Genomic DNA, 26,162 nt, shown 5'->3' on the forward strand with positions numbered 1-26,162 from the left:
TGGCGCTTTCCCCCCCAGGTAGTTCCCTTCCCTTCGTCAATTGTTGCCATAACCACCGTCACTCGCGGAGGCTGATTAGAGTACACAGTGCGAGGCACAGTGACACAGTCCACAGTTCTCACTGTTAACAAACGACATAAGAACTTTGGCTTGTGCCTCGGAGACGCTACGGGATCCAGTAAGTTCAGTAGAACTTCGGTTTTAACTCTTTTAACCCTGTCGTAGCTCAGTCGATTAAGGCAGCGTCTGGGATGCTCCCGGACGCAGGTTCGAATCCTCGTCACGGCCCTTGTGGATTTGTTCATTTGATGCATCACGTTAGTGTGATCTCTGTGTGTAAGAACTTTGTTTTATACCTCAGAGAGCATATTAGACTCCAATATACACACACATACACATGGGGGGCCTCGCGGCTGAGTGGAGAGCGCTCGGGAGTCGTAGTCCTCGGCTTGAGTTCACTTACCACCCGAGGCGGAAATACCTAGACATAGTTTCTTTCACCTGATGCCCTGTTCACCTAGCAGGAAGTAGGTACCGAGGAGTTAGACAGCTGCTACGGCCTGCTTCCTGGGGGGAAAGGGGGGGGGGGTGAATATGTAGTAGACATAATAGAGGAAAAAATAAGTCGATTAGAAAGGCGGGGTCCAAGAGCTAATAGCTCGATTCTGTAGACACAAATAGTAAATACACACACACACGCTAGGCAGTGATGTGGTGGAGGCTGACTCCATACACAGTTTCAAATGTAGATATGATAGAGCCCAGTAGGCTCAGGAACCTGTACACCAGTTGATTGACAGTTGAGAGGCGGGACCAAAGAGCCAGAGCTGAACCCCCGCAAGCACAACTAGGTGAGTACACACACACACACACACACACACACAGGGCGAGCAGGAAGTCATCAGCAACTCCTATAGCCGGCACAAGCCCAGGGACTTGCAATTACCAAAGTGTGTGACAAAAGCAATTTAACTTAATACTGAGTACTCCTCGCGGAGGTCTCAATTCCCGCCAAACACACGACCAAACTACGACGTTCCAACAACGTCAGAACAAGTTTAAACACCTATCAAGTTGTAACAACCTCAAGGCAACGTTTTAATACGTCATAAAACGGTCATACCAAGATGTAACAACTTTACTACAAGTTGTAACAAGCGGAAAATAGTTACAGTTACAGTTTGTGTTTGCAGAGGTTAAGGGAGCGAAGCAAGCACAGATTGCTTGATGAAATTAAGCCACCCAAGAGGTGGTACGGGCATGAATAACCCGTAAAAGCAATCACAGGTGCGCGCGGGGTCCTTGTTGCTCCAACAAGAACACCTGCAATGGAATGCTTGCACAAGACGAAGACATAGCGATGAAAAATGTTGCAGAATCACTCCACTAAGACTACAGCGACCTCTGTACCCGAGTGGCACTCAGTAGGGTGTAAAGTTACAGTGAACTCATTTATTATGATAGATGTCACTAACATTCAGTAGGTTAGCCAAGCAGTACTACTAATTATGGCAAGGTGATTTGCATAGATACACAATGACCTTGATGACGCAACAGTTGGGCAGAGGACGACCCACAGAGCAGTTTATCAAACATCAACAAGCAGGAACTAGTAAAAACACTCCAACCTCAATATACATATTCATATTCTCAAGTCAATCGACTTGAGAATGGTCCAGGACCGAAACGTCGTCGTCCCTTCACCTTCTAGTGTGTGTGGTCTGGTCAACATACTTCAGCCACGTTATTGTGACTCCTCGCCTGCATACATATTCATACATGCAGCCATGTATGGTAATAATACAGATACATGACAAACTTGACAAACTTGATATTGCTTAAGCGCGTTTGTAAATATGTATTAATTCAGGATTTCGGAGGGGATTAGACTGCCGATTTGTGGGTGAATCAATATCTTGAGGTTATCTTGAGATGATTCCGGGGCTTTTTAGTGTCCCCGCGGCCCGGTCCTCGACCAGGCCTCCACCCCCAGGAAGCAGCCCGTGACAGCTGACTAACACCCAGGTACCTATTTTACTGCTAGGTAACAGGGGCATAGGGTGAAAGAAACTCTGCCCGTTGTTTCTCGCCGGCGCCTGGGATCGAACCTAGGACCACAGGATCACAAGTCCAGCGTGCTGTCCGCTCGGTCGACCGGCTCCCCGAACTAATATATTAGTTCTTACCTACCAGTGTCTACTGGGGAGTGAGGTTTAGCTCTTGTGTCCCCGCCTACCAGCCTTGTGGTACCTGTTGTGTTATAATTTAACGTTGCTGATGTACAGATTTGTTGTCGAAACTGACTTTAAAATTTGTGGATGGCTTCTAGAACTTCAGTTTTAAGTGTATTCTAGTTATTGACTACCCGTATTGGGTAAAGGAAGGGAATTATTAGGGAAAGCGTCAAGCCATTACGACTATATAGCACTGGGAAGGGGTCAGGATAAGGATTTGGGATGGGACGGAGGAAAGGAATGATGAATAACCACTTGAACTGAAGGGGATTGAACGCCGACCTGCATGAAGCGAGACCGTCGCTCTATCGTCCAGCCCAAGTGGTTGGCATACTGGGTAAGAGTATTTTCTTATATTTTATTTATTTATTTTGTATATATACAAGAGTTCTTACATTCTTGTACAGCCACTAGCACACAGCGTTTCGGGCAGGTCATTAATCTTAATTTTCCCTGGAATACGACCCGCCAAATTGTTTAGCAACCAGGTACCCATCCACTGCTGGGTGAACAGAGGCGTACAGTTAAGGATTGGCGCCCAGTCAATCCCCCCGGCCAGGATACGAACCCAGACCAAATCACTCGCGAAGCACGGGTCGAGTGTCATGCCACTGCGCCAAACGGACTAGCATTTCCACCTGTGTCCTCTTGTCCCCTTTCTCTTAATCTGAAGAGGCTATCCTTATCTACTTTGTCTATTCCCCTTACACGAGGTGGTTATCTTGAGATGATTTCGGGGCTTTTTAGTGTCCCCGCGGCCCGGTCCTCGACCAGGCCTCCACCCCCAGGAAGCAGCCCGTGACAGCTGACTAACACCCAGGTACCTATTTTACTGCTAGGTAACAGGGGCATAGGGTGAAAGAAACTCTGCCCATTGTTTCTCGCCGGCGCCCGGGATCGAACCCAGAACCCCAGGATCACAAGTCCAGCGTGCTGTCCGCTCGGCCGACCGGCTCCCTAAATCGGCTCGGCTCTCCCTAGGTGTAAGCTGTCTACACAATAGCTGACAGACCAACAAGTCAATCTAAACAACATGTTTACCTCGCCTCTTGATTTTCATAAACAATAAACAATCAATACACCTAGGTGGGGGGGGGGGGTAGAGGGGAAGTGGGTGGGGGGGGGGGGTTGGTGGCTAAGGCGGAAGGGGGGGGGGGTAGAGGGGAAGTGGGTGGGGGTTATGGCTAAGGCGGGGGAAGGGGGGGGTAGAGGGGAGGTTGGAGGATTGATTAATAATGCATGATCGGCTTTGTGTGTATCAAGTGGTCGGCTGACTGAGCTGACAGCCCACTGAACAGCTGGCCTGTCACCAGCTGTCAGCGCTGACAGTTAAGATGTGTCAGCAGATATGACACATCTAAGTGTTTAGTGGCGGACTGCTAACATCCTGGGATTGATAGAAGAGTCCGTGAATGAAGGAGCAGCGAGTGAATGAAAGAACAGAGAGTGAATACCTGGTCAGGACGAAGCTACAGAACACGATTGGAACAGGTATAGTGATTCAGTAGTAACAACAGCAGCACATACTAAACAGCACATACTAAACTAGCAGTCTGTCGAACATCTTAAAGAGGAAACTAGATAGTTGTCTTCAAGGAGTGCCGGACCAACCGGGCTGTGGTGGGTATGTGGGCCTGCGGGCCGCTCCAAGCAACAGCCTGGTGGACCAAACTCTCACAAGTCGAGCCTGGCCTCGGGCCGGGCTTGGGGAGTAGAAGAACTCCCAGAACCCCATCCACGTACAGGTTCTCTATACTGCCTTATTGTTATCAACTAGCCATACAACTCCTGTAGGTTCTAGGAAAACCTAGAACCTACTAGGAACATTAGTTTCCTACTAGGCAAAGAAATTAGGCAATTTCCCCTGATTAGAGAAGCGTTGGTACTCGTTTAAAAACAAAATAGTGCCATTCGACCAATACCAGTTCAATGTAATTGTTTTTCACGCATTTTCTTACTAGTTTTTAATTGAAAACTGTTAAATTGGTCTCGACAATTTCCTCATATGGTCCATTTCATTCAGTTGTAAACTGAAGAGGATATGGCTGAGTTTCTGTTTCAAATTTCCTTTTAATGAAATATTATTTTACTGTTTTTCACTTTGAACAGTGTTTCGCTGCCTCCCTGATCAATTCCTCTTAGAATCTTTGACGTCGTTATCATGTCTGCTCTATTGCTTCTTTGTTCCATAGATATCAAGTCCAGTTCCTTCAGTCTTTCCTCATAGCTCAAGCCCCTTGGTCTTGTCCTCCCTTGGCCATATCTTTGAACGTTTTCTAGCTTCGTTTTGTGTTTCTTAAAGTAATGATACTATTCATTTATTATTGCCCAAACGTTAATGTTCATTCTCATTCCTTGTACATTATTGTTCATTCTCACTGGTTTTGTACTATTGTTCATGTACCATCAGCCTTAATAGTTCACAATTTCAATCGTACATTGTTATTAATTCCTCAATGTTCATCTCTGCGCTGGGTGTGGCGCTGTTCACTCCCTTCACTATTGAACAAGAGCGCCTCCTCTTTAATACTATCTGTTCTTAAGATGAAGAACTCTTTGTCATTCAACCTACCTCTTTAACTCCTCTGTTAAAATTGTGTCTAATTATCAAAGAAGCACATATTATACTCACTTGATATGGCGTCGAATTGAGGGCGGTGTAGGGTGCTTCAGGGCTCCACCCTAAACCCGAGGGCGGTGTAAGGTGTGGCAGAGTGCACCCTTTAATGTGTGTAGTGAGACATCTGTTGTTCCTATCAAGTCCAAGAAGCATGGCTTGCCTCAGTCACAGGTGCACGTATCAAATGCTGCGTTTTTAGACGGCTGCCTGACGCACTTACGCACCACGCACTGACGCATCCACGAACCACGCACGGTGTGGTTCTCTCGTGGCAAATAAGGCGTGTTGTACTCGACACCTACGCCTCGGAACACACCTCTTGTCCTCAGACTCCAGCAGCTCTATTAAGGCGAGAGGTAGGACTCATCTCCGGTACGCCCGGCAGGATGCTACGGGCCCCATGATAAGATGCTTGTATCTATGTAGATCTCGTCGACTGGCACCGTGCCACCGGATGCATGGCTCTATATCGGACCCCCTGTGACTCTACATACGTGGTATACTCTGGCTCTATGGGTCACCTGACCCTACTACTACATATGGCACTCTCTGGCTCTATGGTTCTTCTCTGGCCCTCCAAACTACATTTGGCACTCTTCGCTACAATGTTGTTCCTATCGAACAGGCCGGCACTGTTCCATATGATCGCAGTGAGCTCATGAACCCAGAGCCAAAACATCTGACGCACATCTGAGAAAAAGATCTGAGAAAACATCTGAGTGGAAGCGGTGGTGACCATTTCTAAATTCTTGAGCCACGACCTGAACTCTTAGATTCTAGAATGACTTACAAGAATTGTATTAACCATTGTTGTCGGGGACACGAAGCTTGTGCAATTGCTTATTGCAGTCTGCATAGGTCCACACCTTGCCCCTAGGATGCAAACCACAGCAGCTGCCTGACTCACAGACAACCTTTACCCCCCACACACTGTTGTTCTAAACTCACCCATTCGATCAAACAAAAGTTGGTTATACAAAGTCCAACAACAGCGTCATCTTAATGGGTCCGTCCTCCTTTCATGGAGACAATTCTAATCAATTTTGTGTTGTCTTCCACCCCTTTGATTCTCTTATAATCTTGGCAAGATAACTTAAGATATTTCTAATGCACCCCCCTAAACTTCCAGACACTGCCCCGAAAACTTAAGATATCGCTTCCAAAATGTCAACACCTACGTAAGATTATCAATAACAGAGGTGTTCCAGACCTTAAACTTTAAGACGCAGCTCAGCACCTTGAATAATCTTAGGCACTTGAATTTCTCTGTAAACTTACACATGAACGAAGATCTGGAAGCACTCCGAACACGCTTAACGTATACGAACACGAAATGCTCTTTAGAAACCAGAAAAATTAAACGCACACAAACTGTCGTCAATGAAAAGTGAAATGATCTCATTACATTCAAGAGATAAGCCAGAGGGAGCGAGGTAAACCAAGCGCCAGATTCACGAAGCAGTTACACAAGCACTTACGAACCTGTCCAGTTTTTCTCAATCTTTGGCGGCTTTGTTTACAATTATTAAACAGTTAATGAGCTCCGAAGCACCAGGAGGCTGTTTATAACAATAACAATAGTTGAACGGGAAGTTTTCATGCTTGTAAACTGTTTAATAAATGTAACCAAAGCCGTCAAAGATTGAGGAAAGATGTACACGTTCGTAAGTGCTTGCGTAACTGCTTCGTGAATCTGAGTCCAGATTCACTCCAGCACCCATTTCCACGCCCACTTTGGGTGGAGTCGAACAGGGGTTGGTGGCACCCATGTGGAATCCAAGGTTACCACAGCAACCTTCCACCTTGACAGGCGCCTCGTTCCTTTAAAGTTCGTGTTATCAGCCAATATTATAAATATATTGCAAATGAAAAAAGGGAACTGATCCTTGTGCTCTCAATTACAGCTCAGTAGCCTATATCCTCGGTTCTTGTACTGCCAGTCTGCCTCGGTCCATATTCCTTGTCCCAGTCTGTATCGGTCCACACTCTCTGTCCCAGTCTGTATCGGTCCACACTCTCTGTCCCAGTCTGTATCGGTCCACACTCTCTGTCCCAGTCTGTATCGGTCCACACTCTCTGTCCCAGTCTGTATCGGTCCACACTCTCTGTCCCAGTCTGTATCGGTCCACACTCTCTGTCCCAGTCTGTATCGGTCCATACTCCCTGTCCCAGTCACAATAGATCATATCCATTTCTCGTGTCAAGTATCTCCAAACGTAGGGGTCCCAGACGTAAGGGTCCCAGACGTAATCCCAGACGTAATCCCAGACGTTACCAATAGTGTGTGAATACACTCATTACAGATTCATTTATTGAGCAGGCAAAGCACCGCGGGGAGAATGACTCATAAGGTTACCCAAGATGGCCGCCAAAACAATGTAAACACAATGGCCAGCATGTTACAACTGGAGCTCCCTCCCCCCCTCTCCTTCCTCTGGCACTGTGCCAGCTTGTCAGGCGTGCCTCTGGTTACAACATCACTTCAGAACTGAGTGCCAGAAAGCTTACTATGTTAATATTCTGGCATATACGCACTTTGCGCAGCAAAAAAACGGATTCGATGTTATTTTGGAGCGACGGACCATGTATGGACGGAGGGTGATGGGGGCCCCCCTGGCAAGGAGGGCCTCCTGGCAAGAGGGCCTCCTGACCATACCTTGACAACTCATTCTTCACTACCTGCTGAGTTCCTGCATGGCTGTCTGCTTGCTTGCCTGTCTGTCTGCCTCTCTGCCTGCCTTCCTGTATTCACCTAGTTGTGCTTGCGGGGGTTGAGCTCTGCTCTTTCGGCCCGCCTCTCAACTGTCAATCAATTAACTATTACTAACTACTATTTTTTCCCCACACTCCCAGGAAGCAGCCCGTAACAGCTGTCTAACTCCCAGGTACCTATTTACTGCTAGGTAACAGTGGGCATCAGGGTGAAAGAAACTCTGCCCATTTGTCTCTGCCGGCGCCGGGAATCAAACCCGGGGCCATAGAATTACGTGTCCCGAGTGCTGTCCACTCAGTTACCAGACCCTGTTCCTGTTCCTGTCAACCCTATTCCTGGGTTCAAAAGGGTGTTGGTGCATGCATCCCTGACGAGAAACAATGGGCAGAGTTTCTTTCACCCTATGCCCCTGTTACCTAGCAGTAAATAGGTACCTGGGTGTTAGTCAGCTGTCACGGGCTGCTTCCTGGGGGTGGAGGCCTGGTCGAGGATCGGGCCGCGGGGACACTAAAGCCCCGAAATCATCTCAAGATAACCTCAAGATCTCAAGATAACTTCAAGATCTCAAGATAACCTGACCTGGGAGAGAGAGACGTCTATTGCCTTTCGATTCTGTAGCTTTTCGATATCTGTCTACCGTCTTGCAAAGTTTTCCTATCTGACGTCAGAAAATATGTGACGCAAAATTGCAATTCTCTATGGCGCTGCAACACAGAAAAGCCACCGATTGTTATTGCAATAAAGTGTTTAATATCTTACAGAATAAACAGAGTTCTTAAAAAGAAACTTTAAAAAACTGTTTATTCCATAAGATATCAAACACTTTAAAAATATTAAAAAAAGGTAGCTACTAGACTTTAAAATGATAATAGCTCTTGGGCTCCGACTCTAGGAGCTCTCAGCATCAGAGATGTTGTTGTTGTTGTTATAGATTCAGCTACTCGGAACAAGTTCCAAGTAGCACGGGCTATGGTGAGCCCGTAGTGGACTTACCTGCCACAGGAGCGGTGCTCGAATTGCGTGATTTTTCTTCATTAGGCCTATCCCTATGACGTCACTCACGTGAAACACCCAATCCCACAAAGACACAATTATGCTCTAGTACAATATATTAAATAATTGTTGCATTTAGAAACAATTTACGAACTCGAATTTTTAATTATTCCAAATTCACGTGGGAGGCTCACGAATTATAACCCTTCAGACTCCAAATTTTCCAGCTTCGAAGTGGCGTTATATATTTTCATTACACACACATTACCGTTGTCTTAGTTAAACGCTAGTAAAGCTGAGACCATCAACTTGAACGAAGAGTTTACTTGATCAGGTTGCGACAGAGGTACAAGTAATTATCAAAAGAAGGCACCAAACTGGGGAGGCTTTGTAACAACCATCTGTATTTCTGTACCTTTCATTCTCTATCTGTACTCACCTAGTTGTGCTTGCGGGGGTTGAGCTCTGGCTCTTTGGTCCCGCCTCTCAACCGTCAATCAACAGGTGTACAGATTCCTGAGCCTATTGGGCACTATCATATCTACACTTAAAACTGTGTATGGAGTCAGCCTCCACCACATCACCTCCTACACATCTGTGTGTGTATATGTGTGAATATGTATATATACTTGGTATTAAAGCATTGAACTTGAGCCTAACCTGACCAGCCTATGTCCGTCCCGTACACCAGACCATTCTCCCTGCAAATTTTTGCGAGGCTAGCCGCTAGCGTCTGGCTCCCAACTTATGGATAAACACAAACATACAGATAATTCCCTGTTATTGTATTATTATATAATATAATTATATAAGATTTCCTGTTCAGTTTTAGCCACAAAGTTCCTCTACTAAAATATATTAACCAGTTTTCAACATTTTCTAGAAAGTAGTAACAATTAATGACCATTTGGCGCAAACTTGTTATTGTCTTAGCGAGTATATTGGAGTGTATGATACGGAACCTTAACGTGTGTAGTGGTCATTGGGTAAAGCCTTATATCTCAAAACAACAGTCTGAGATATCAATAACCAGCCAAGCTCACTACTAGCAGTAATAGTAACAACTATTATTGTTGTTTAATAGTAACAACAAAAGAAATAATAAGTCAGATAAAAAAAAATTGGATCAGTCATCTTTCTAACTTGAGCATCAAAGAAAACGGAACAAAACTATAGAAAATTTGGCAGTAGTTGATAAGAGGACAAACTGAAGTAAGTTGAATCTACTATTTTATCTAATTTGCTGATACCACCACCACCCCTTCGTCTTCTCCAACACTAACCCTTAACTACACAGTAAACAATTACAAGAGCACCATTAAACAAAACGCACAATAAAAGACAAAGGCTTTTTAAATCTCATTTGATCATATTAGCTAATCAAATAGATCTTAGAACGCAATTTTTTTTATACTAATGTCGGGCACAGGAAGTTTGATATGGCTCATATGGGTCGCTTAAGAGCCGTCAACCCTGACTTTCCCAGGATGCAACCCACAACAGTCGCTTAGCTCCCACGAACCTATTTACTGCTTAGCTAATCAAATAGATCTTAGAACGCAATTCTTTTTATACTAATGTCGGGCACAGGAAGTTTGATATGGCTCATATGGGTCGCTTAAGAGCCGTCAACCCTGACCTTTCCCAGGATGCAACCCACAACAGTCGCTTAGCTCCCACGAACCTATTTACTGCTAGGTAAATAAAGACCTGCTTGTCTAAGGACCCACCATCCCTCTATTTCATTCACCTGGGGACTAAGAGACTCGAACCCCGTACCCCAAGTGTGTGAGGCCGAAGCCCCCAGTCTATTGTCCCCGAGGACTGTCTATGAGGGGGGCGGGTTGACCCCTGCCCATTGGGAACAAAGCCGTGAGGACTCAGAAGGTCGCCATCATTACTAAGAGATGAGTTATCTGAAGGCCAAGCCAGAATTACAGTGACGAACCCAATTTTGGCTGATGGGCGGTTCTGTGTCACATACACTATTACTTTCCTCATCCTACCTTTCCCATCTGTTCTCCAGGCTTCCCTTTCCCATCTCGCTGGGGTCAAGGGGAGCTGCGACGTCTCGCTGGGGTCAAGGGGAGCTGCGACGTCTCGCTGGGGTCAGGGGGAGCTGCGACGTCTCGCTGGGGTCAGGGGGAGCAGCGACGTCTCGCTGGGGTCAAGGGGGGCTGCTACGTCTCGTTGGGGTCAGGGGGAGCTGCGACGTCTCGCTGGGGTCAAGGGGAGCAGCGACGTCTCGCTGGGGTCAAGGGGAGCTGCGACGTCTCGCTGGGGTCAAGGGGAGCTGCGACGTCTCGCTGGGGTCAAGGGGAGCTGCGACGTCTCGCTGGGGTCAGGGGGGCTGCGACGTCTCGCTGGGGTCAAGGGGAGCTGCGACGTCTCGCTGGGGTCAGGGGGAGCTGCGACGTCTCGCTGTGGTCAAGGAGAGCTGCGACGTCTCGCTGGGGTCAAGGGGAGCTGCGACGTCTCGCTGGGGTCAGGGGGGCTGCGACGTCTCGCTGGGGTCAGGGGGCGCTGCCACACCCTCAGAGGGAATCTGAGCGTAGTTTAAGTGAGAGGACAGCAGACAGACAAAGTATATTCCGTCCTTATGAGACAGACCTAGTAGTACAAATTAGCCACAGAGCCTATCCCCCTCCGGTTTGACTTTCTGATGATGAGTCAAATCGAGAATATAAATCTAATCTAAAGCTTCAATCACTATTTCCTTGAGGCAGATGTATGAAGTCAATTATCCATTCACTATCCTCTCTCTCTCTCTCTCTCTCTCTCTCTCTCTCTCTCTCTCTCTCTCTCTCTCTCTCTCTCTCTCTCTCTCTCTCTCTCTCTCTCTCTCTCTCTCTCACTCATCTCCCGATGTTGTCTCCTTCCAGATCCTCCCTCAGTGGGCTGGGAGGCGGTCACCATGACAACGACGGGAGGGAGCGGCCTCCACTCTACAGGTGAGAGCGGCGCCTCTGATCGCCTCGTCTGGCTGTTGAAGTCTTGTGTGGTACTGTGTTCCATCACAGGCGGGGGGGGGGGGGCTGGAGGGCCAGAGGGGGGTACGTTCACACGCGCGCGCACACACACACACACACACACAGGCACACACACACACAGGCACACAGACACACACACACATATATATATATATATATATATATATATATATATATATATATATATATATATATATATATATATATATATATATGTCGTACCTAGTAGCCAGAACGCACTTCTCAGCCTACTATGCAAGGCCCGATTTGCCTAATAAGCCGAGGTTTTCATGAATTAATTGTTTTACGATTACCTAACCTACCTAACCTAACCTAACCTAACTTTTTCGGCTACCTAACCTAACCTAACCTATAAAGATAGGTTAGGTTAGGTTAGGTTGAGTCGGTTAGGTTCGGTCATATATCTACGTTAATTTTAACTCCAATAAAAAAAAATTGACCTCATACATAATGAAATGGGTAGCTTTATCATTTCATAAGAAAAAAAATAGAGAAAATATATTAATTCAGTAAAACTTGGCTTATTAGGCAAATCGGACCTTGCATAGTAGGCTGAGAAGTGCGTTCTGGCTACTAGGTACGACATATATATATATATATATATATATATATATATATATATATATATATATATATATATATATATATATATATATATATATATATATACTAAAAAGCCCCGAAATCATCTCAAGATAACCTCAATATGCCCTAAAGAAATAACAATAACCAATAATTGGGTTTCTAAATGCTTATATATATATATATATATATATATATATATATATATATATATATATATATATATATATATATATATATATATATATATATATAAGCATTTAGAAATCCAATTATTGGTTATTGTTATTTCTTTAGGGCATATTGAGGTTATCTTGAGATGATTTCGGGGCTTTTTAGTGTCCCCGCGGCCCGGTCCTCGACCAGGCCTCCACCCCCAGGAAGCAGCCCGTGACAGCTGACTAACACCCAGGTACCTATTTTACTGCTAGGTAACAAGGGATCGAACCCAGGACCACAGGATCACAAGTCCAGCGTGCTGTCCGCTCGGCCGACCGGCTCCCTACCCAGGGCAGACTTTATTGTGTGAGCATCTTAGTAATTACAACTGTGGAAATGTGAACCTTCTAAGCTCCTTGCAAGTAAACGAGTTCATTACTGATTCAGCTTTTATTACCAGTAAAATTAAACGCCTGTGATTTCGAGAATGCAAACGAGTCTTTTTACTGATTAAATTATACCAAAATGAACTGAACATTCGCGGCGATTTCTTGTAAGCAAATGAGCGAGCACCGAGATCTGCAGCTCCACTGCCTGGTGATTAGTCTACCAGCCGCACCACTAACAACCTTCCACCCTGACAACCACCCTCCACCCAGCAACCCTCCCAATAAACATTCACACTTCAAATTCAACATTAATAACAATTCCAATCTTCACTATACCCTGGAAACACAAGCCGTAACTAATCTTTATTTTCAGCTTGTTACAACTTGTAATAAAGTTGTTACATCTTGGCCTTACGTGTTTATGACGTATTAGAACGTTGTTACAATTTGCTATATTGGTTGTTATAACTGGTTAGGAAGTGTTAAAACTTGTTCGAACGTTGTACCAACGTCGTAATTTCGGAGTGTTTGGCAGGTACCTCGTTAAATTCCGCAAAGTGGTTGACAAAAAAGACCCTTAACAACCTATCAGGTATTTAACATTCTATATAAGAATCTTCACAAACTTCAGCAACCTATTGAGAGCAACAACATTTTCTTGGAACGAGAGGTGAAAATACCTTATCCGCCAATTACACAGAGGTCAACGGCTGTTAGTCATTCTGGAAGTTAAGGAGAAACTCCTTTATCAGAGGATTTTTCTCTCTAGTTGATAACAAAGTTGGATCGAAAAGTTCGAAATTCAGGTCATCCCCATTTTTGACTTTGTATCTCGAGAACTATGGGTTACTCGACTTGAGAATGGTCCAGGACGGACCGAAACGTCGTCGCTTGATAATGGTCCAGTACGGACCGAAACGTGTTGTGTCCATGTTCAGACATGGGAGTTGATATCAACTGTTCTGACATCCTATTGTGACCCACCGTTTGCACTCTCGTATAAAAAAAATAGAACCCCAAAAATTGTTGACAGAATATACTCTAGTTGATAATTTTTGTAATACACCATTTATCGCTGATTCTCTTCTCTGTATATCTAACACAGACGTGCGCGCTGGCAGACAGGAGCCCATGAATCACAGTGATTCAGGAGTCAGGAGTCATTACATTAGAAGACCGGTGGCTGGAAAGCCAGGGTCCAACAGCTGTAGCTGGACCCTACAAGGACAAATAGGTGAGTACAATCCCACCAAACACACACCGAAACTACGACGTTGGTACAACGTTCGAACAAGTTTTAACACCTCCTAACCAGTTATAACAACCAATATAGCAAGTTGTAACAACGTTCTAATACGTTAAGCCAAGATGTAACAACTTTATTACAAGTTGTAACAAGCGGAAAATAGAGACAGTTTCGGTTTGTGTTTCCAGGGAATCAGGGAGGGTTAACCTTGTGATATTTAAACCAAAAATTTAAGGTTTTAGTACAGTCATTCGACAAACAATAATGGCTTTCTGGGCACCCCCCCCCCCCCCGCACCGTATCCCACCCATGACCTAAATGCTCTTTAATGAGTCATTTTAACTATGGGGCTGACTAAGATAGCCTCCCAGGGGGGGGGGAAATATTAATTTGGTTGAATTTTCGTTATCGTGAAATATTCTTCGAAGTCTGCGGCTCGTATAACTTAATGAGAATTGTATTCGCTCTCACGAGAAAATGGTGAGCGGGCATATAATGGAGGTCTTTCTCACCTGTCCTTGGTGATCAAGAGCGTGGCTAGGCTGTGCACGCTATCTATCCCTCACTCGCGGGTGTACTCTTATCTATCCCTCACTCGCGGGTGTACTCTTATCTATCCCTCACTCGCGGGTGTACTCTTATCTATCCCTCACTCGCGGGTGTACTCTTATCTATCCCTCCGGTGTTCCCTCCCTTGCCTATCCACCGTCCACCGTGACACTGCCCTGTCCTCTATCTTTGCTTAACCTTAACTTATTGATAGTTTGAGCCGAGGCAAGGCGTCCAATGGCTCCAAGTTCCTGTTGAATTCTCTCTCTCTCTCTCTCTCTCTCTCTCTCTCTCTCTCTCTCTCTCTCTCTCTCTCTCTCTCTCTCTCTCTCTCTCTCTCTCTCTCTCTCTCTCTCTCTCTGAACTTCTCCCCAATTTCCACAGCCCCACAAATTCTCCCCCAGCCCCTTCTCCATTGATCCCCAGCTCAGCTATCCTCTATGAGCTCTTATGAGCTCAATATCACAGAGGCTGGAGGCTGCACATGACCCGTTCAAGCCAGCCAACTCTCCATAATTACCTCCTGCGCTAAGGACGCGCTCTTCTCTTCCAAGGGCTCCCAGAAAATGTTGATATACATGTATATATAATTATATATCCGAACTCTAATCTCCTACGATCCCAGTGAACCCAATGTTATTACCTACGGTATTGTGGATTGTATTCTATGTGACAGGGAGGAGGTGAAATGTCTCCTGGTACCTGTTACCTAGCAGTAAAATAGGTACCTGGGTGTTAGTCAGCTGCCACGGGCTGCTTCCTGGGGGTGGAGGCCTGGTCGAGGACCGGGCCGCGGGGACACTAAAGCCCCGAAATCATCTCAAGATAACCTCAAGATAACCTTAATGGTGTTCCAGGAAGGGTTTAGAGTCCCAGTTGGGTACAATATGCACGACTTATGCACGTCAACGAAGCACCAGAACAAGTACGACGCGGGAGAAACCGGGAAATTGGACCATTGTGCCACGGTGATAAGACTGGGAGCGAAGGGTACGAGATAACAGGAAAATATTTATAACTTTCACTTTGTTCCAAAGAAACAGGAACAAAGTCAAAGAAATCTAGAAGGGGTAACAGAAATAGAGAAGTTACTTTTACCAACAGAACGTAGATGATGATGGTGGTGATGATGGTGATGATAATGATGAGTCATTATCATCACCATCATCATTAATGATGACTCATTAATGAGGTGGTGAGGTGGGTGTTAGCTTTAGAGGGAGATGGAGGCGTGGGTGGTTAAGGGGGATAGAGATAGGTGGATTGGTTGAGGGTGTGGTGGATAGCAGCTGCTGGAGGAAGATGGAGAAAGGAATGATGGAGAGTGAAGATGAGAAAGGGGGGAATGTTGACCAGACCACACACTAGAAGGTAAAGGGACAACAACGTTTCGGTCCGTCCTGGACCATTCTCAAGTCGATTGTGAGAATGACTTGAGAATGACTCTGGTTAACATACTTTAGCCACGTTATTGTGGCTGCGGGGGAAATGTACAACTGCAAACAAAATCTTTAACACATATCTCTTTCCAGTGATTCATTCACAAAACAACACGCTCACGGGAATGGATTGAGATTGACTACATACTTAGTGATGATATCTACTCCTCTATCCATGGTTAGGATTCATTACATTTGGATATGTTAATACGGTGTATTATTCATGATGTGAAACATGGAATTCTGAAACTATTTCAGTGTACCCGAGAATTCCTTTTACAGAAAACCAAATTTATCAAATAAAACGCTTTCAGCAAATAGCTTTAATATTTTAAATTGATTTATAATACAGATCTGTTTAGGATAAAGGCTAACTTGCCAGTTCATAGTGACACATGTATAGTAAGGAAGAGTACAGTGACACATGTATAGTGAGGAAGAGTACAGTGACGCATGTATAGTGAGGAAGAGTACAGTGACACATGTATAGTGAGGAAGAGTACAGTGACACATGTATAGTGAGGAAGAGCACAGTGACGCATGTATAGTGAGGAAGAGTACAGTGACACATGTATAGTGAGGAAGAGCACAGTGACACATGTATAGTGAGGAAGAGTACAGTGACACATGTATAGTGAGGAAGAGCACAGTGACGCATGTATAGTGAGGAAGAGTACAGTGACACATGTATAGTGAGGAAGAGTACAGTGACACATGTATAGTGAGGAAGAGCACAGTGACACATGTATAGTGAGGAAGAGTACAGTGACACATGTATAGTGAGGAAGAGTACAGTGACGCATGTATAGTGAGGAAGAGTACAGTGACACATGTATAGTGAGGAAGAGTACAGTGACACATGTATAGTGAGGAAGAGTACAGTGACACATGTATAGTGAGGAAGAGTACAGTGACGCATGTATAGTGAGGAAGAGTACAGTGACACATGCACAGTGAGGAAGAGTACAGTGACACATGCACAGTGAGGAAGAGTACAGTGACACATGCACAGTGAGGAAGAGTACAGTGACACATACACAGTAAGGAACAGTACAGTGACACATGCACAGTGAGGAAGAGTACAGTGACACATACACAGTAAGGAACAGTACAGTGACACACACACACAGTGAGGAAAAGTACAGTGACACATGCACAGTGAGGAACAGTACAGTGACACATGCACAGTGAGGAAGAGTACAGTGACACATGCACAGTGAGGATCAGTACAGTGACCCATGCACAGTGAGGAACAGTACAGCGACACATGCACAGTGAGGAACAGTACAGTGACACATGCACAGTGAGGAAGAGTACAGTGACACATACACAGTGAGGAACAGTACAATGACCCATGCACAGTAAGGAACAGTACAGTGACCCATGCACAGTGAGGAACAGTACAGTGACACTGTACTCACTGTGTATGTGTCACAGTACAGTGACACATGCACAGTAAGGAACAGTACAGTGACCCATGCACAGTAAGGAACAGTACAGTGACACTGTACTCACTGTGTATGTGTCACAGTACAGTGACACACAGTACAGTGACCCATGCACAGTGAGGAACACTTAACGAGCACGTCTGAACCATGACCAATTAAAGACCTTAAGAAATTACTCCCAGCCCAAAAATAGCTCTCGTGACCTGATTAATATTTAAAGCTGAGCAATAGACGACCTGATTAACCCTTCGGCTGCTCAATGGAAATCTTGCTCATTGTTTCGGCTTCAAATTTTGCAAAGCCTATGCAATTACAATCGTATATAACGAAGGGAAGGTCTTCTCTGAATACTCTTTATTTTCTTTTCCGAGGCTATGGGTCCCTACATTTGCACCAGAGGTGGTACCCTCACAACTTTAAGATTATATATATATATATATATATATATATATATATATATATATATATATATATATATATATATATATATATATATATATATATATATATAACTGAAAACTCACACCCCAGAAGTGACTCGAACCCATACTCCCAGGAGCAACGCAACTGGTATGTACAAGACGCCTTAATCCACTTGACCATCACGACCGGACAAAATGAGGTGATAGCCGAGGCTATTTGAACCACCCCACCGCCGGCACTCGGATAGTAATCTTGGGCATAGCCCAAGTGCCGGCGGTGGGGTGGTTCAAATAGCCTCGGCTATCACCTCATTTTGTCCGGTCGTGATGGTCAAGTGGATTAAGGCGTCTTGTACATACCAGTTGCGTTGCTCCTGGGAGTATGGGTTCGAGTCACTTCTGGGGTGTGAGTTTTCAGTTGCATATTGTCCTGGGGACCATTCAGGCTTGTTCGCATATATATATATATATATATATATATATATATATATATATATATATATATATATATATATATATATATATATACTATATATATATATATATATATATATATATATATATATATATATATATATATATATATATATATATATATATGATGAAACGTGTAAATCTGATGTCGATACAAAAATTGGGAGTGAAATATATTCAGACGAAACAACAGAACAGCAACAATACGCGTAATAAAGAAATGAAATGAAAATACGACCTTGATAGGCTTTCAAAATGAATGAAAGATTGGCAGATGCAATATAATGCTTCATCTATAATGGCAGATGCAATATAATACTTCATCTATAATGACAGATGCAATATAATGCTGCTAAGTGTAGGACCCTGAGCTTGGGCAATAATAAGATATATCAGATATCAGCTGGACGACGTTGAAATTGCGAAATCAGAATGCTGAAAAAATATGATAGTCTTGGTAAATAAAGATCTTAAGACCAAAAATAAATGCGTAATATACGGAATAAAGCAAATAGGATACTAGGATTAATTTCAAATATATGGAATACGGCAATAGTATACTAGGATTAATTTTAAATATATGGAATACGGCAATAGGATACTAGGATTAATTTCAAATATATGGAATACAGCAATAGGATACTAGGATTAATTTCAAATATACGGAATACAGCAATAGGATACTAGGATTAATTTCAAATATACGGAATACAGCAATAGGATACTAGGATTAATTTCAAATATATGGAATACAGCAATAGGATACTAGGATTAATTTCAAATATATGGAATACGGCAATAGGATACTACGATTAATTTCAAATATACGGAATACAGCAATTGGATACTAGGATTAATTTCAAATATACGGAATACAGCAATAGGATACTAGGATTAATTTCAAATATATGGAATACGGCAATAGGATACTAGGATTAATTTCAAATATACGGAATACAGCAATAGGATACTAGGATTAATTTCAAGAAGCGTTAGCAATAAGAAGCGTTAATGCAAGTAGCAATACGTCTAATATTCAGCTTTATCTTGCCCTAAATAGGCCTCGTATAGATTGTGCAATTTAGTTTTGTATTTCGTACTTTTGAATGGACATTAATTCAATTGAACGCTTAACGAGCAGATTAACAATGTTAATCACACACATTAGAAACTGAACATAAAATCAATGAATTTATTATATTAGATTAAATAGCATTAATTACAGTTTAAAAAAAACGACAAGTAATGTGTGATAAGATTATAGATAAATGGATGAAAGGGAATAACAAAGATATAAAGTATTAAATATACCACAAAATAAAACACGAAACTATAAATATAAGTTGACTAAATTCTTGAAAGACTTGGGTAAATACTGGTTTGGAAATAGGATTGTTAATTTATCGAACAAATTACCCTGTAACATAATAGATGTGTATAAGACTATACTAATGAAAGTAACTATAGAAGGCCAATTACCCCTAACGAGGCAGCTATTTATATCCACCCAAACTTATGCATACTCATGTCTAACGTACACCTCAATACGCAGATCTTCATCTGTTTCTTCAATTGTGTTAGAATCGTGTTACATTTATAGGATAGTTTTGTTTCTAATAGTTCAATTACTAACACTACCTATCTTTACACGGTCATCAGGACGAATGAAGTGGTTTTCTCCCCCACGCTTCCACTCTCAGAGAGAGAGCCACGTGATTGCAAAGTGTTGGAAGATCGGGAGTGTGTGAGGTCAGTGTTAATGGAAATCCATCTTATACAACATCTTATTCGACTCCAGATTTTGTGAAACAATCATGAAGTCTTGTACGAGTCTTTTTCCAACAATCGCAAACAAAAAATCCCGTGGTCTTAGACCTCTATCACTAAGCTATTCACAACGAGATAGATCTCGTACGCCGCAATACTCCTAATCACTATGACATACAGTCAAGATAATGCACTACCAGACACCCAATTAAACCCATAATCGAACCTAACATTAATATCGAAATTACATTAAATTTTCAGGGTACAACTAGTCCCATTGTGGAGTTAAATCCTTCCCGACACACACACACAGGTCGCGAGGGAGCTTTTCTAAACCCACGAACGAACTCTTTCCGCAAAAGCCGATTATTCAGACAGGACTTGGATGGGAAATATATAAATGAACTTTTACAAGTCTTATTTTATATACCTGAATAACAACTTTTTTTTCGCCAACCACTCTATAATATGTTTTATTTTTGCACGGTAATTTATATACGGAATTTGTCGGTTTTCAATATATTTTGTAAGCGGAGATTTGAATTCAATAGGTTGGCAGCCTATTGAATTAAAGTACACAGCCTTTTCCATGTCCATATCATATAAAACTTTGTTCCCAGTAATTTAATAATAAGTTTTCAAGATGAACAGCATTTATGATTATCGCTGCAATCAATTTCCCTACATTTGATATTAGGTTGCTTGGGCAAGGAACCTAATATCAATACTATTGCCTGTGATCTACCTCCTTTAACAAAACAAAAGCCACATTCGCAACCTTCTACAATTCTGGAACTGTGCCTAACTCTCATAGTTTATTGAATATGCTTCACTAAAGATGTCTTAAACTTTTCTTGCCATTCTTTTAAGATACTGGAAACATACTCTGTTGATGCCCCGGGGTTAGGAGGTTATTAGGTTTCTTTACTGATTTTTCTAATAATTATTAGTTTGCCTCTTGGTTTCACTCCATTATAAATTTGTTGAACTTTTGTAAAATTGTCGGGGTCTTCTTCAGGAAAGATGATCAAATACCCGTGTAGAATACCTCTCTTCACTCTGTTAGATAACTTGTATCTGCATTCAGTAATCCAGTTATCTCTACCATTGTTTTATACATCTATAAGAACCCATTGGGATTTGGCTTTCCTTAATTTGTCATCTACACTTGACAATTCCAGTTTACTTTTCTTATATTTTTGTTTAAATTTCTTGATAGATTTATACAAGCCTTTTTATATAAATATAACTATGGGGGTATTCAGTGTTGCCCAGATCAGTCTTCCCTCATCCTTCATTCCCTCTCCTCCTCCAATATTACTAATAACACAATAAAATCTAATGTCAATATGTCTTTACAATTAATAACATACAAAGAATAGAATAGTTCCCCCTTTCGAATCTGATATTTTTTTTCCGTCAGTGGGGGAGGAAATTAGGCTGATTTAAAGTTGGGTTTTACGGTAATATGAGATTGAATAGCAGGAAATTTCTGTTAAAATTCCTGAGACGGTGAATACTTCTGTAAGATTTTTTTTAAATTATTGTTTTTAAAATATTTATCAGAGTAGCTGGCAGATAGTGACAAAATCATCATGGAGTTATTATGAGATCGTGGCATTTACCTCTTGAATTCTGGGGACTCTGACCAGCCTATGTCTCTCCCGAACTCCAGACCATTTCCCCTGCTGAGTGAGACTAGCCCAAAACCTCTGACCTGCAACTTTGGACGTACGAACAGAGACAGACACTCACTTTTAAAGATATAGATCGTCAATAATCTTTATTCGCTTATATGTATCTTATTTTTATTGAGATTTTAGAAATCATATTCACCCGTTCAGATCATTATTGTCTGATCTAACTGATTTTATAGGTTTCTAGAGTCGTGTCACGTTACACTTGCGGTGGGTGAACGGTACACTTGTGCTGGTGAACGGTACACTTATGGTGGGTGAACGGTACACTTGTGGTGGGTGAACGGTACACTTGTGGTGGGTGAACGGTACACTTATGGTGGTGAACGGTACACTTGTGGTGGTGAACGGTACACTTGTGGTGGTGAACGGTACACTTATGGTGGGTGAACGGTACACTTGTGGTGGGTGAACGGTACACTTGTGGTGGGTGAACGGTACACTTATGGTGGTGAACGGTACACTTGTGGTGGTGAACGGTACACTTGTGGTGGGTGAACGGTACACTTGTGGTGGTGAACGGTACACTTGTGGTGGGTGAACGGTACACTTGTGGTGGGTGAACGGTACACTTGTGGTGGTGAACGGTACACTTGTGGTGGGTGAACGGTACACTTGTGGTGGTGAACGGTACACTTGTGGTGGTGAACGGTACACTTGTGGTGGTGAACGGTACACTTGTGGTGGTGAACGGTACACTTGTGGTGGGTGAACGGTACACTTGTGGTGGTGAACGGTACACTTGTGATGGGTGAACGGTACACTTGTGGTGGTGAACGGTACACTTGTGGTGGTGAACGGTACACTTGTGGTGGTGAACGGTACACTTGTGGTGGGTGAACGTTACACTTGTGGTGGTGAACGGTACACTTGTGGTGGTGAACGGTACACTTGTGGTGGTGAACGGTACACTTTTGGTGGTGAACGGTACACTTGTGGTGGGTGAACGGTACACTTGTGGTGGTGAACGGTACACTTGTGGTGGGTGAACGGTACACTTGTGGTGGTGAACGGTACACTTGTGGTGGTGAACGGTACACTTGTGGTGGGTGAAAGGTACACTTGTGGTGGTGAACGGTACACTTGTGGTGGTGAACGGTACACTTGTGGTGGTGAACGGTACACTTGTGGTGGTGAACGGTACACTTGTGGTGGTGAACGGTACACTTGTGGTGGGTGAACGGTACACTTGTAGTGGTGAACGGTACACTTGTGGTGGTGAACGGTACACTTGTGGTGGGTGAACGGTACACTTGTGGTGGTGAACTATACACTTGTGGTGGGTGAACGGTACACTTGTGGTGGGTGAACGGTACACTTGTGGTGGTGAACGGTACACTTGTGGTGGTGAACGGTACACTTGTGGTGGGTAAACGGTACACTTGTGGTGGGTGAACGGTACACTTGTGGTGGTGAACGGTACACTTGTGGTGGTGAACGGTACACTTGTGGTGGGTGAATGGTACACTTGTGGTGGTGAACGGTACACTTGTGGTGGTGAACGGTACATTTGTGGTGGGTGAACGGTACACTTGTGGTGGTGAACGGTACATTTGTGGTGGTGAACGGTACACTTGTGGTGGGTGAATGGTACACTTGTGGTGGTGAACGGTACACTTGTGGTGGTGAACGGTACACTTGTGGTGGGTGAACGGTACACTTGTGGTGGTGAACGGTACACTTGTGGTGGGTAAACGGTACACTTGTGGTGGTGAACGGTACACTTGTGGTGGTGAACGGTACACTTATGGTGGGTGAACGGTACACTTGTGGTGGTGAACGGTACACTTGTGGTGGGTGAACGGTACACTTATGGTGGGTGAACGGTACACTTGTGGTGGGTGAACGGGACACTTGTGGGTGAACGGTACACTTGTGGTGGGTGAACGGTACACTTGTGGTGGTGAACGGTACACTTATGGTGAGTGAACGGTACACTTATGGTGGGTGAACGGTACACTTATGGTGGGTGAACGGGACACTTGTGGGTGAACGGTACACTTGTGGTGGGTGAACGGTACACTTGTGGTGGTGAACGGTACACTTGTGGTGGTGAACGGTACACTTATGGTGGGTGAACGGTACACTTGTGGTGGGTGAACGGGACACTTGTGGTGGTGAACGGTACACTTGTGGTGGTGAACGGTACACTTGTGGTGGTGAACGGTACACTTATGGTGAGTGAACGGTACACTTATGGTGAGTGAACGGTACACTTATGGTGGGTGAACGGTACACTTATGGTGGGTGAACGGTACACTTATGGTGGGTGAACGGTACACTTATGGTGTGTGAACGGTACACTTGTGGTGGTGAACGGTACACTTATGGTGGGTGAACGGTACACTTATGGTGGGTGAACGGTACACTTATGGTGGGTGAACGGTACACTTATGGTGTGTGAACGGTACACTTGTGGTGGTGAACGGTACACTTATGGTGGGTGAACGGTACACTTATGGTGGGTGAACGGTACACTTATGGTGGGTGAACGGTACACTTATGGTGAGTGAACGGTACACTTGTGGGGGTGAACGGTACACTTGTGGTGGGTGAACGGTACACTTATGGTGGGTGAACGGTACACTTGTGGTGGGTGAACGGTACACTTATGGTGGGTGAACGGTACACCACACACACCTGTATCTATATACTCACCCTGAATATATCTAGCATTAGTATTTACTATATAACAAACACAGATTATCATAAAAAATTAAAGTCGAGAAAATTCTTGAATGATAGTGACTCGAAACTCTTCTGTGATTTCCCTTCATGTTTGGACTTAAAAACCTCCCTAATACCCTTCGTCCTCTCGATATAAAACTTTCCTTTCAACACACTAACACACTTCGTAATAATCTGTTCTACACTGCTTCTTGCGCTTTCAATAATACTGGTGTTTAATTGATTTCCTGATCGTTATGTCCTCTCCAATACTTCGGTGAAACTACTCTTAATGCCAGACATAAAGAATATAAGATAAATGTTAAGTTTGTAGATACGAACAAGATCGTCTTTAAGTCTTCCAAAATAATTTGTTTTGCCTCTACTCTTTACAGTCTTGGGGAACCGGTTGTCATCCACAAGGAGCCTAACGTGACCCTTAAGTCATGATGTTGCTGCTGTTCAATCTTGACTTTCTTGGTACATTGTTTAATGCTCTAAACTTCTTAACAAACCTGATTGGACTTTAGCTGTATATATATTGACTCTTGGGTATATCACCCTTCTTCTTGCTTGCTGTCTCTTTGATCTCTATTTCAGCTCTTTCTGTTCGCCTTTAGGCCTTCTGAACTTTTCTTTATTCGTATTAACGTTTATGGTACATGTCTGACCTTCTCGCCTTTCCCCTCACAATCTCACCTTATATGTCGACTTCCCACACCACTGGGAGATTGGTGAACCCCGACAGAGACAGTGCATCTTCTGCCAAACAATCACAGAAAAGCCACTACTTCACTATCTCCTGGAATGTGCAGCAACCAACGACCTTAGAAGAGCTTCAAGAGTCCCTGCATATTGCAGTAACCACCCTGAAGCCATCAACATTGCCACTCTTCTGGTCAAAAAAGGTGTCCAGCAGCTGGAGACCCTCATAAATACTGTCAAGCAATATCCTTCCCCACAATAGCAGCCTGAGGATTAAATGCGACCTCAGCACACTGTATATATTAATTTACAAAACAAAATCCACACTTACGGGGCTATTCATGCCCATGCCACCTCTTGGGTGGCTTAATCTTCATCAATCAATCACCACTCTTATTTTACACGACATGTCAATGGTCTTGGACGGACTGAAACGTCGTCACTTCCGTTATTTTCAGACGTGTGGATTGAGCGTCTAATCTATCTTGTATTCAGCTACGGTATGATGACTTATTCTCTCTAGATTCCCGTCAAGCGGCCAAATAAGAAGCGAAGATGCCTAGACGTCTCACGCCAACATCCTCAGAAGCCTCTAATGACGTCGTGTAAACTTTATACGAAATTGCCATTAAAAATAATAAAACTTGGGGTGGAATGTAAGGGAACGTCTGCAGGCGATGAGTCACAAAAACGTGGCTGAAGTAGGTTGACCAGACCACACACTAGAAGGTGAAGGGACGACGACGTTTTGGTCCGTCCTGGACCATTCTCAAGTCAATTGTGAGAATGGTCCAGGACGGACCGAAACGTCGTCATCCCTTCACTTTCTAGTGTGTGGTCTGGTCAACAAGGAAACGTCTCGTTAAAGGAGATGATTCTATCGTAACTGGCCGGTGGGATTACCTAGTATGGCTAACTATCGCGATGAACTGTCCTCCTCTACACAAGCTACACACATAGACAAGTAGAAATATAAATGAATTATCGCTAGTGATGAGAGAGAACTGGCCATATGTATTCCATATGGACACTTATCCCTCGGAAATT

The 26,162-nt window shown here is 43.7% G+C and overlaps 1 protein-coding gene across 9 annotated transcripts in view; it reads right to left on the minus strand.

Annotated features, from left to right (window-relative positions):
• Positions 1-26,162, minus strand: part of LOC123755059 (probable 3',5'-cyclic phosphodiesterase pde-5) — a 187,282-nt gene that overhangs the window by 125,123 nt on the left and 35,997 nt on the right. For 2 of the 9 annotated variants that reach the window (XM_069305486.1, XM_069305485.1), the window contains exon 1: positions 4,867-5,195. The exons of 4 other annotated variants lie outside the window; for them this stretch is intronic. The gene's annotated coding sequence lies outside the window, so the exon portion shown is untranslated. Of the gene's footprint in view, positions 1-4,866; positions 5,196-26,162 lie in introns of those variants that run through there. 3 more of the 9 variants (XM_069305487.1, XM_045737560.2, XM_045737575.2) reach the window with 3 other exon arrangements.

The sequence above is a fragment of the Procambarus clarkii genome, chromosome 55 (assembly GCF_040958095.1).
Source record: "Procambarus clarkii isolate CNS0578487 chromosome 55, FALCON_Pclarkii_2.0, whole genome shotgun sequence".
Classification (NCBI taxonomy): domain Eukaryota; kingdom Metazoa; phylum Arthropoda; class Malacostraca; order Decapoda; family Cambaridae; genus Procambarus; species Procambarus clarkii.